General features: G+C 43.4%; 1 pseudogene; it reads right to left on the bottom strand.

Moving 5' to 3' along the window:
- Positions 1–4375: 4375 nt before the first annotated feature.
- Positions 4376–4857, bottom strand: LOC150053961 (U1 small nuclear ribonucleoprotein C pseudogene; annotated as a pseudogene).
- Positions 4858–9187: the final 4330 nt, after the last annotated feature.

A 9187-nucleotide genomic window follows, 5' to 3' on the forward strand; every position in this document is an offset into this window, starting at 1 on the left:
TTAAAGCCACAGACTCCTTTTCCAACTAATCTGTCCAGTACTTTGAGATCCTCTGATGTCATATCACTGAACACATATTCATGTTTTCTGTTTTCTCAAAGTGAAAAAAAAACAAACCACTTTATTTCTGGCAAGGAGGATTACACAGGTACAGACTGTTTGCAAATGAGGCAACCCTGGTACACAGAATGGACTCAGAGTCCGTGCCATGGTGCTTTCCATTGGCTACAGGACAATCTGAGTCAACATGTCACTGAACCAATGACAGCCCTTTTGGAAGTCAGGTTAGTGGGGGCATATGGGAAAGCCTAGGTTTCTAGAATTCCACAGGGTCATTTCCTGTCCTATTCTAAAGTCAACAAGATATAAATGCAGAGATAGTTTGTTATTTGTTATTGTCTTTAACATGGGTCTCTGTTAAATGAAGATACAGGCTAGGGATCCAGAAAACAAATAAGATATAGTCTCAGCTCTAAGTTGCCTATATTTTTAATAAGAGAAGACAAACAAGTAACTATAATAACATAATGCAATATTTGCAGAGAGGTATATACAAGAACTCCATGGAAACACAGGACACTGGAATCAGGGCAAGTGATAGGACAGGTTTAGTGACAATGACGTTTTGGTTTGATTTTGAAACATAAATATCAGCCAGCTTCCAATAGAGGGAGATGATAAGTTCAGAAACTCAGGCTTTTACAAGATTGTAAGATGTTGGACATGAGAAGAAAGGAGGAGGGGGTTGATGCGGGAAAGGCGATAAACAACAGGTAAGAGAAGATCTTTGCCAGATAAAGTAGTCTGGACTAAACTAGAACAGAGTACCAATAAAGGATCTGAACTGTGGAAGAAGGGCAAGCAAGGGTAAATGTGTGGTTTGCACTGAAGAAAGAGCATGGAAGCTGCTTGGGGATGTGTACAGCGGAAGTGTGAGGAATTCCAAGCAGGAAGACAGAATGCAGGCAAGGATGAATGAGAGCAGTATGAAACCAGAGGCACTGATAGGAAAGGTAAAGGGCTGTGGTGAAAAACTCCAGATAGAAGGCTGAAAGGGCCTGGGGAGTCAGAAAAGTGGGAAGAAAGAAGTATAGCTTCCATGCTGTTTTGTTTTTGAAACAGTCTCACTATGTAGCCCAGGCAGACAACGAACATGGGCTCCTCCTACATTGGCCTCCTGAATTCTGGGTTTGCAGATAGACATACTGTGCCTGGCTAGCCCGTGTTTTGTGACATGGGTAACAGGTGGTGTCATTTCTCCAAGGGAGCTGCTGTCTGGAGAAAGGTGCTTTATTTAGAGTCAAATAGATCACATTTTAGGTTTCTGAGGGAAAGCGTCCTAGCTAAGCAATAAGAAACTAAAATATAGGGGCCGAGAGTTTGGCCTAGTGGTAGAGTGCTTGCCTACCATGCATGAAGACCCGGGTTCAATTCCTCGGTACCACATGCATAGAAAAAAGGCGGAAGTGGTGCTGAGGCTCAAGTGGTAGAGCTCTAGCCTTGAGAAAAGTTCAAGGACAGGGTTCATGCCCTGAGCTCAAGCCCATCACTGGCAAAAAAAAAAAAAAAAAAAAAGAAACTAAAATATAACATATACATAAATTATGCAGTTCATACACAACCTCTGTTGAAGTGTAGAACATGGTTGGAGCAGACAGTATGGGAGGCTTTTTGTAGAGAGAATAGTGTAAAATCTAGCATCAAGGTTGGGCCAGATGCAAAACCCCAGAATTTCATAGATCTGCTTTTAGAAGACATGTTCAAGATACAGTTAAAAAATGGAAGTTAGGGGCCGTAAGTTTGGCCTAGTGGTAGAGTGCTGCCTAGCATGTACAAAGACCCAGGTTCGATTCCTCGGTACCATATACATAGAAAAAAGCTGGAAGTGGTGCTGAGGCTCAAGTGGTAGAACTCTAGCATTGAGAAAGCCCAAGTTCTAGCACTGAGAACTCAGGCCTTGAGTTCAAGCCCAGGACTGGCAAAAAAAAAAAAAATTGAAGTTAGGCAGGGAGTTTGGCCTAGTAGTAGAGTGCTTGCCTAGCATGCACAAAGACCCAGGTTCAATTCCTCAGTACTGAATACATAGAAAAACCTGGAAGTGGTGCTGTGGCTGAAGTAGTAGAGCTCTAGACTTGAGAAAGGCCAAGAACAGTGCTCAGGCCCTGAGTTCATGCCCCAGGACTAGCAAAAAAAAAAAAAAAATTGAAGTTAAACTACTTTTAAAATAGGAAGGCCAGGAGTTTGGCCCAGTGGTAGAGTGCTTGCCTAGCATGCACGAAGACCTGGGTTCGATTCCTCAGTATCATATACATAGAAAAAGCTGGAAGTGGTGCTGTGGCTTAAGTGGTAGAGCTCTAGGCTTGAGGCAAGCCCAAGGACAGTGCGCAGGCCCTGAGTGTAAGCACCTAGACTGGCAAAAATAAGATAAAATAGGAGCAGTATTTTTAATTTACTTCCAAATCAAAGCAACAGAAAAGAGAAAATGAAACTTCCATTTTCAATACAAGAAATATGTCATTAAAAACAAAACTATAAAGAAGCTAGATGCTGGTAGCTCATGTATGCAATGTTAGCTATTCAGGAAGCTAAACTCTGAGGATCATAGTTCAAAGCCTGCCCAGGCAAGAAAGTATTTGAGACTTCAATAAACTACTCAGAAAAAGCCATAAGTGACACTGTGGCTCAAGTGGAAGAGTGCTAGCCTTAAACACAAAAAGGCGGGGCCGGGAGTTTGGCCTAGTGGTTAAAGTGCTTGCCTAGCATGCATGAAGACCCGGGTTCGATTCCTCGGTACCACATACATAGAAAAAAGCCGGAAGTGGTGCTGAGGCTCACGTGGTAGAGCTCTAGCCTTGAGAAAGTCCAAGGACAGTGCTCAGGCCCTGAGCTCAAGCCCAGGACTGGCAAAAAAAAAAAAAAAAAAAAAAACCACAAAAAGGCTCAGGGAGAATGTTCAGGCCCTGAGTTCAAGCACCAGGACCAGCAAAAAAGAATAAAACAGCATCAACAATAACAAAAACCTAAAGAATTGACTGCCAAATGAAGTGACCTCTGATCTATAATATGAGGACACAGAGCCAATATATACCTGTGTGGACAATGCAAAGAAGACTAGCGTCCCTGAATTTTAGTGTCTTGTTTCTGAGAATGTTGTCTCAGTGATGCAGTCAGTGGGCATACTGACAGAATAGCAATTCTAATGAAGTGGGAGGCAGGATGATTATGTTCTGCACTGTGTTCTCTCTGTCATAATAGAATCTTGGCTTTTTAACTGGACACATGGTATCTGGGATAAAAACTACATTTATGTGCTTTTCTTGTATATAGGTGAGGCCATAAGATCAACATCTGTTATGTGAGGTAGAAGCAGAAGTGGTATGTACAACAGTGAGAATGAGGTGTTAGCTATAACTCTCTTATAATTCACATGTCACATAATCCAAACACTCAAAGTATACTTTATCACCGCAATTAATTTTAGATTACTTTACTTTTTTTTTTGGCCAGTCCTGGGCTTGAACTCAGGGCCTGAGCCCTGTCCTTGGGCTTTCTCAAGGCTAGAGCTCTACCACTTGAGCCACAGCACTACTTTAGGCTTTTTCTATGTATGTGGTACCCAAGGAATCAAACCCAGGTCTTCGCATATGCTACACAAGCACTCTACCACCAGGCCAAACTCCCAGCCCCTAGATTACTTTCTTTATATCCTTGCAAAGACCTTCTGGGCTGGAGGCATGGCGTAAGTGGTAGAGTAAATATTAGGTCCAACCCCAGTACCATCCTTATCTATCACTCTTCAATCCCCCAATTCCCCTAGCCAGCCCTTAGACAACCATTTCTCTACATTCTGCCTTTAAAGACTTGTTTATGTAAGTAGAATCAATCATCTCTGCATCTTTGTTTCTGCGTTCTTTTCCTTAGCATATTTTTTGAGATTTTTCTGTGAGCTTGTTGCCTATCTCCACACCTATTTTTTAGTATTTAATTATATTCGGATATCAGCCTTGTACTTGTTCATCAGTTCATCAGCTGATATAATTTGGCATGTTTCCACTTTAAGGCTATTGTGAATAATGCTGCTATGAATATTCATGTACAAGACTTTTATGGCCATATTTGTATTTTCTGGGTAGATACTCAGAAGTAAAATTTCGTGTTTTTTTTTTTAACTAAAAGAGCTGACAGTTTTATTTTCACAAATGAAATTTGTACCTTTTGTCCCACTTCTCTCCTCCAAATCTATTATCTGGATAAAGGAAGCAAGTCTTCCTTGTCATGCAGTTGGAAAATAGCCGGAGTCTCAGCACAATTATCTCCTGATGAACTTGAACAAATAATATAAAACTGATCGAGTGCCCCCTCCCCGCTCTTTTCCTTATCTGTCTGGTTGAGTCATTCCTGGCCGAGTGGGCACCATCATGGGACGAGCAGGAGGCCTCATCACTGGAGGCCCAGGCATCATTGGCCTGTGGCCTCCCATGGGCAGCCTCATTCCAGGAGCAAGTCCCACGGGCATCATCCCAGGATGGGGTAGCTCTTCATTGGCATCATGGGAGGGCCTCCTCCCATGTGGGATGCTGGCATCATACCAGGTCGAGAAGGACCCTGGAGACTGGGAGGTGATGGGATCATTGCCCCAGCAGGAGGAGGAGCAGAGAATGGACTGGGAGGTATCTTCCCTTGTTGAAGTGCAGCCGTTGTCTTGTCAGTCAGGCTCTGAGCCTGCAGTTCCGTTCATTTCTGATAGTAGTCTTTCACATTCTCTTTATGTTTCCTACCACTGCAGTGTGTCTTTCTCACAGATGGAGAGTCGTGGGTGAGGTATGTGTCGAAGTAGTCACAATAGAATTCGAGCATGTTGCTGCATGGGCCATTGCCTTCGGTCCATGCCGCCAGGAATTCTCAGAAGTAAAATTTCTAGGTAATATAGCTGTGAGATTTAATGGTTTCAAGAATTGCCAAACTGTTTTTCAAAGCAGCCGTTCCATTTCTTATTCCTACCAATACAGTGTAAAATTGGGAAGTTCACTCTTAAAAAGAAGACATTTTCCTTCCTATGGCAGAATGTGAACTTAAGAAATGTCTAGGGGGCCAAGTGGTAGAATGCTTGCCTAGCATGCATGAAGACCCAGGTTCAATTCCTCAGTACCACAAAAAAAAAAAAAAGGAAATGTCTAGGAGCTGGGAATATGACTTAGTGGTTGCCTAGTATGCATGAAGCCCTGGGTTTGATTCCTCAGTACCATATAAGCAGAAAAACCCAGAAGTGGCACTGTGGTTTAACTGGTAGAGTGCTTGCCTTGAGTAAAATAAGCCCAGGACCTGAGTTCAATTTCTAAGACTGGCAGAAGAAGAAGGGAAGAAGAAGGAGGAGGAGGAAGAGGAGGAGGGAAAGAGGGAGGAGGAAAAGAGAAAGGAGGAAGAGAGGGGAGTGGAGAAGAAGGAGGAGAAGGAAGGGGGAGGAGGAGGAGGAGAAAGAGGACGAAGAGAAAGAGGAGAAGGAAGAGATGGAGGAGAAGGAAGAGATGGAAGAGGAGGAGGAAGAGGAGGAGGAGGAAGAGGAGGAGGAGGAGAAGGAGGAGGAGGAGGAGGAGGAGGAGGAGGAGGAGCAGGAGAAAGAAAGAGGAGGAGGGGGAAGAAAGGAAGAAATTGAGTTGGAAGGGCCCAGGAAAAAGAAGAAAAAAATGTCACCCATTAACAAAGAGCTCTTAGCCTTGAGGCACCTAGAAGACAGAAAAAAAATATATATATATATAATATGCGCGTATATTTATGTACATTTTTTTGCCAGGCCTGTGACTTGAACTCGGGGATGGGACACTATCTTCGGAGACTTTTTTCTCAAGGCCAGTGCTCTGCCACTTGAGCCATAGTGCCCTTATGGATTTTTCTGTGTATGAGGTACTGAGGAATCGAATCCAGGGCTTCGTGCATACTAGGCAAGCACTCTACCACTAGGCTACCCTCCCAGCCCTTTTGTACATTTATTAATTAAAAAATAGCAATTGTATGTATTTATTGGTACAATGTAATGTTTCAAGTCAAGATCCTGGGAAGATGGTTCTACAGATAGCTCTCAGTACTTAGTCAGAAAGCCAATTTAATCTTCAGGTTTCCCAAATAAAACTCATGATCATTTAGAGCAAATCATTTATCTGTGCACTAGTGGCTTATGTCTGTAAAACCTAGCTACTCAGGAGGCTGTGATCTAAGGAACACTATTCAAAGCCTGCCTAAGCAGAAAAGTCCATGAAACTTTTTTTTTTTTTGCCAGTCCTGAGCTTGAGCTCAGGGCCTGAGCACTGTCCTTGGATTTTCTCAAGGCTAGAGCTCTACCACTTGAGCCTCAGCACCACTTCCGGCTTTTTTCTATGTATGTGGTACGGAGGAATCGAACCCGGGTCTTCAAGCATGCTAGGCAAGCACTTTAACCACTAGGCCAAACTCCCAGCCTATCCATGAAACTTATATCAAATTAACCACCAGAAAACTGGAAGAGGCGCTGTGGCTCAAAGTGGTAGAGTGCTAGTCTTGAGCAAAAAGAGCTCAGGCCAGGGCCCAGGCCCTGAGTTCAAGCCTCATGACCAATAAAAATAAAAGGTAAAGTAAGTTATTTAAAGTATAGTAGTTCCCACATATATAAATGAGGTCTAATGCTCTCTCTGAAGAAAGAGAAGTACTGTGTGTATCTGTAAGGCTGTTTTCTGATCTGAGGAGTGAGCAGCGTGGGTGGCTATACAGGAATAAATAGATGGACACCTAATAGAATTTCCAGTGGAGAGGTGACATAGGTAGTTGGCAGTACAGAAAAGAAAGAACTGGGAGTCGCTGCATATTGGTGGGGTTTCACCATCTGGGAGTGGGTGTAGGAAAAGAAGAAATTCAAGGAGGACTCCACTGATTCTAATAGCTCAGGTGACAAACAGGCATTAACAAGGTCTTCTCTCAAAATTTCATACCATTTCCACCCTAAACGTCCACCTCTCTACTCTAAATAACACCTACTCTTCAGGTTGCTGAGATGACATATCTCAGGTTAAATTTAGCTTCCTTGACCCATTGTGTAGGGATTAAATGATAAGCAGTAAATTAGTGTCAGCCTTATTGTCTACTGAAGGAACCAGCAAATAGTAAATAGAAACAAGGAAATTACAAACTTTTGACAGAAACAATAAGTTGACAAGCTGAACATAATGGAGAGGGGGGAGAACTTTCTAGATGGTCAGGGAAGGTTTTACTATGTGGCTAATCATTGTGCTAAGTTAGGGAGAGGAGTGGGAAAAGAATGTTCCCGGAGAAGAGAACTAGAAAGGGCCTGCTGTCTGTCTTTGAGACTGATATGTCAGCCAGTCTTGTCTGGGACTGGCCAGATTGCTTGAGCTCTACAAGCTCATAACACTTAAAACCCAAATACTGCCAGGTGCAGTGGCTCACGCCTGTAACCCTAGCTACTCAGGAGACTGAGATCTGAGGATTGAAGTTCAAAGCCAGCCTGGACATAAAGTCCTTGAGATTCTTATCTCCAATTAATGACTAGAAAACAGGAAGTGGGGCTGAGGCTCAAAGGGTAGGGTGGTAGCCTTGAGCTGAAGAGCTCAGGGACAGGGTCCAGGCCCAGAGTTCAAGCCCCACAGTCAACAACAACAAAGAGACCAAATACTAATCAAACAGTGATGGAGGTTTAGATTGAGTAGCACAGATTCATTCACTTATGGGTCCAGTAAACATTTATTGAGCAGGGTTAACTCCATTGCATTGAGACTGCTCTGCAAGTTAGTGTGAGAGGATACCAAGAGAGAAAAGCTAAAATATGGAGTCTGGGAGGATGGTTCATTTGCCTACACAAGGGACAGCATTGGGGACCCTGAAACCAGAAAGGCTATGCCTAAAATTAGAGAAAAAGAACTCTGGAGATGCCATTTGAGATGAGCACACAGCCATCTGCAGGGCTGGCCTCCCAAGATTTAAGCTTCTTGGAATTTGCTTGAAAATTAAGCTTTTTGCTCCATCCTCTTCACAAGGGCCTGAGAGCCTTCCCAGGTTTACCATATTTACAGAATGTATGCATTTCCTTCAACTGTAGCGGCATCAAGCACACCTAAAGAGCTTCCATGTCTGAAAATGAATCTCAGTTAAACTAAAATCAAAGTGTGTTCCTTTCTGAAAGCCATAAAGAAGAAACTTTCTTGTTATTCATAGTTTTAGAGTTCAGCTTTCTTTGCTCATACTCCCTCCCTCCACCTTCAAAGCCAGCAAATGTCTAGTGGATTTTTTCCTGTATTTCATCACTTCCTCTTCTGGTAGTGCAGAGTGATCTCTACGTCACAAGACAGCTGGCTAAAAATTCCCTCTAGCTTTGTAACCACACGCAGCTTTCAGAGGTTAGGTCATGGACACCTTTGGTAAGGAGGAAAATTAATATACTCCACCACTATTGCTGTTAGAAAACCAATAGCAGTAATCTAGTTCAACTCGCAGAGATCCTCCAGAAAGCACTGTCTGACACCTCCCTGCCCCCTCCCTCCAAAAAAGGGAGTGGAACTGCTTGTTGAAGAGAAACGTTATCTTTTCTACTCTGGTGTCTGGAATCTCAGCACCACGTAAGCAGGAACCTCTGCTGGTTTTGGTATTCTATGTGGGGCCTTTGGCTTCAGTGCCAAATGATTCCTAGATGTTGCTTGAGTGTTGAATGAATGAACGACTCACTCTTATCATCTGGAGAGCTGCTTAGATCTTCTACTGCTGCTACCCACGACGACCATTCATTGAATGCGTATTACGGCATGGCAGGTGCTGCGAAGGAGGCTGACCTTGAATTTAAAACCACGTCCCTTTAACAGTCAAGTTCATGCTCCCTTCACTTCAGGGATGTTACGCCAGCCACTCTATGCTGAATTTGAGTGAAAGCATCCCAATCTTAGCCTCGATAGAGTATTTTCTGTTAGCAGAATATTATTCCTTTTTCACAGTTCAAGCAGGCAAGGAGGTGCATGTTTATTCCAGACAATGGGTGCCATCCATGCAGCATGGTCCAGGTCTCCAGAGAGAACCAGAGACACATTTGCCAGAGGAGTGAGACTTCTTCCTACAAAGGAGCAATCTGGGGTACTCCTGGGGCTACGAAGTCAAGCCCCCAGTAATAACAGAATCCAACATGCTGCAGAGAAGTTTCTCTTACGTATGGTAA

Source organism: Megascapheus bottae, chromosome 15 (genome assembly GCF_031878675.1).
Source record: "Megascapheus bottae isolate mThoBot1 chromosome 15, mThoBot2.hap1, whole genome shotgun sequence".
In the NCBI taxonomy this organism is placed as follows: domain Eukaryota; kingdom Metazoa; phylum Chordata; class Mammalia; order Rodentia; family Geomyidae; genus Megascapheus; species Megascapheus bottae.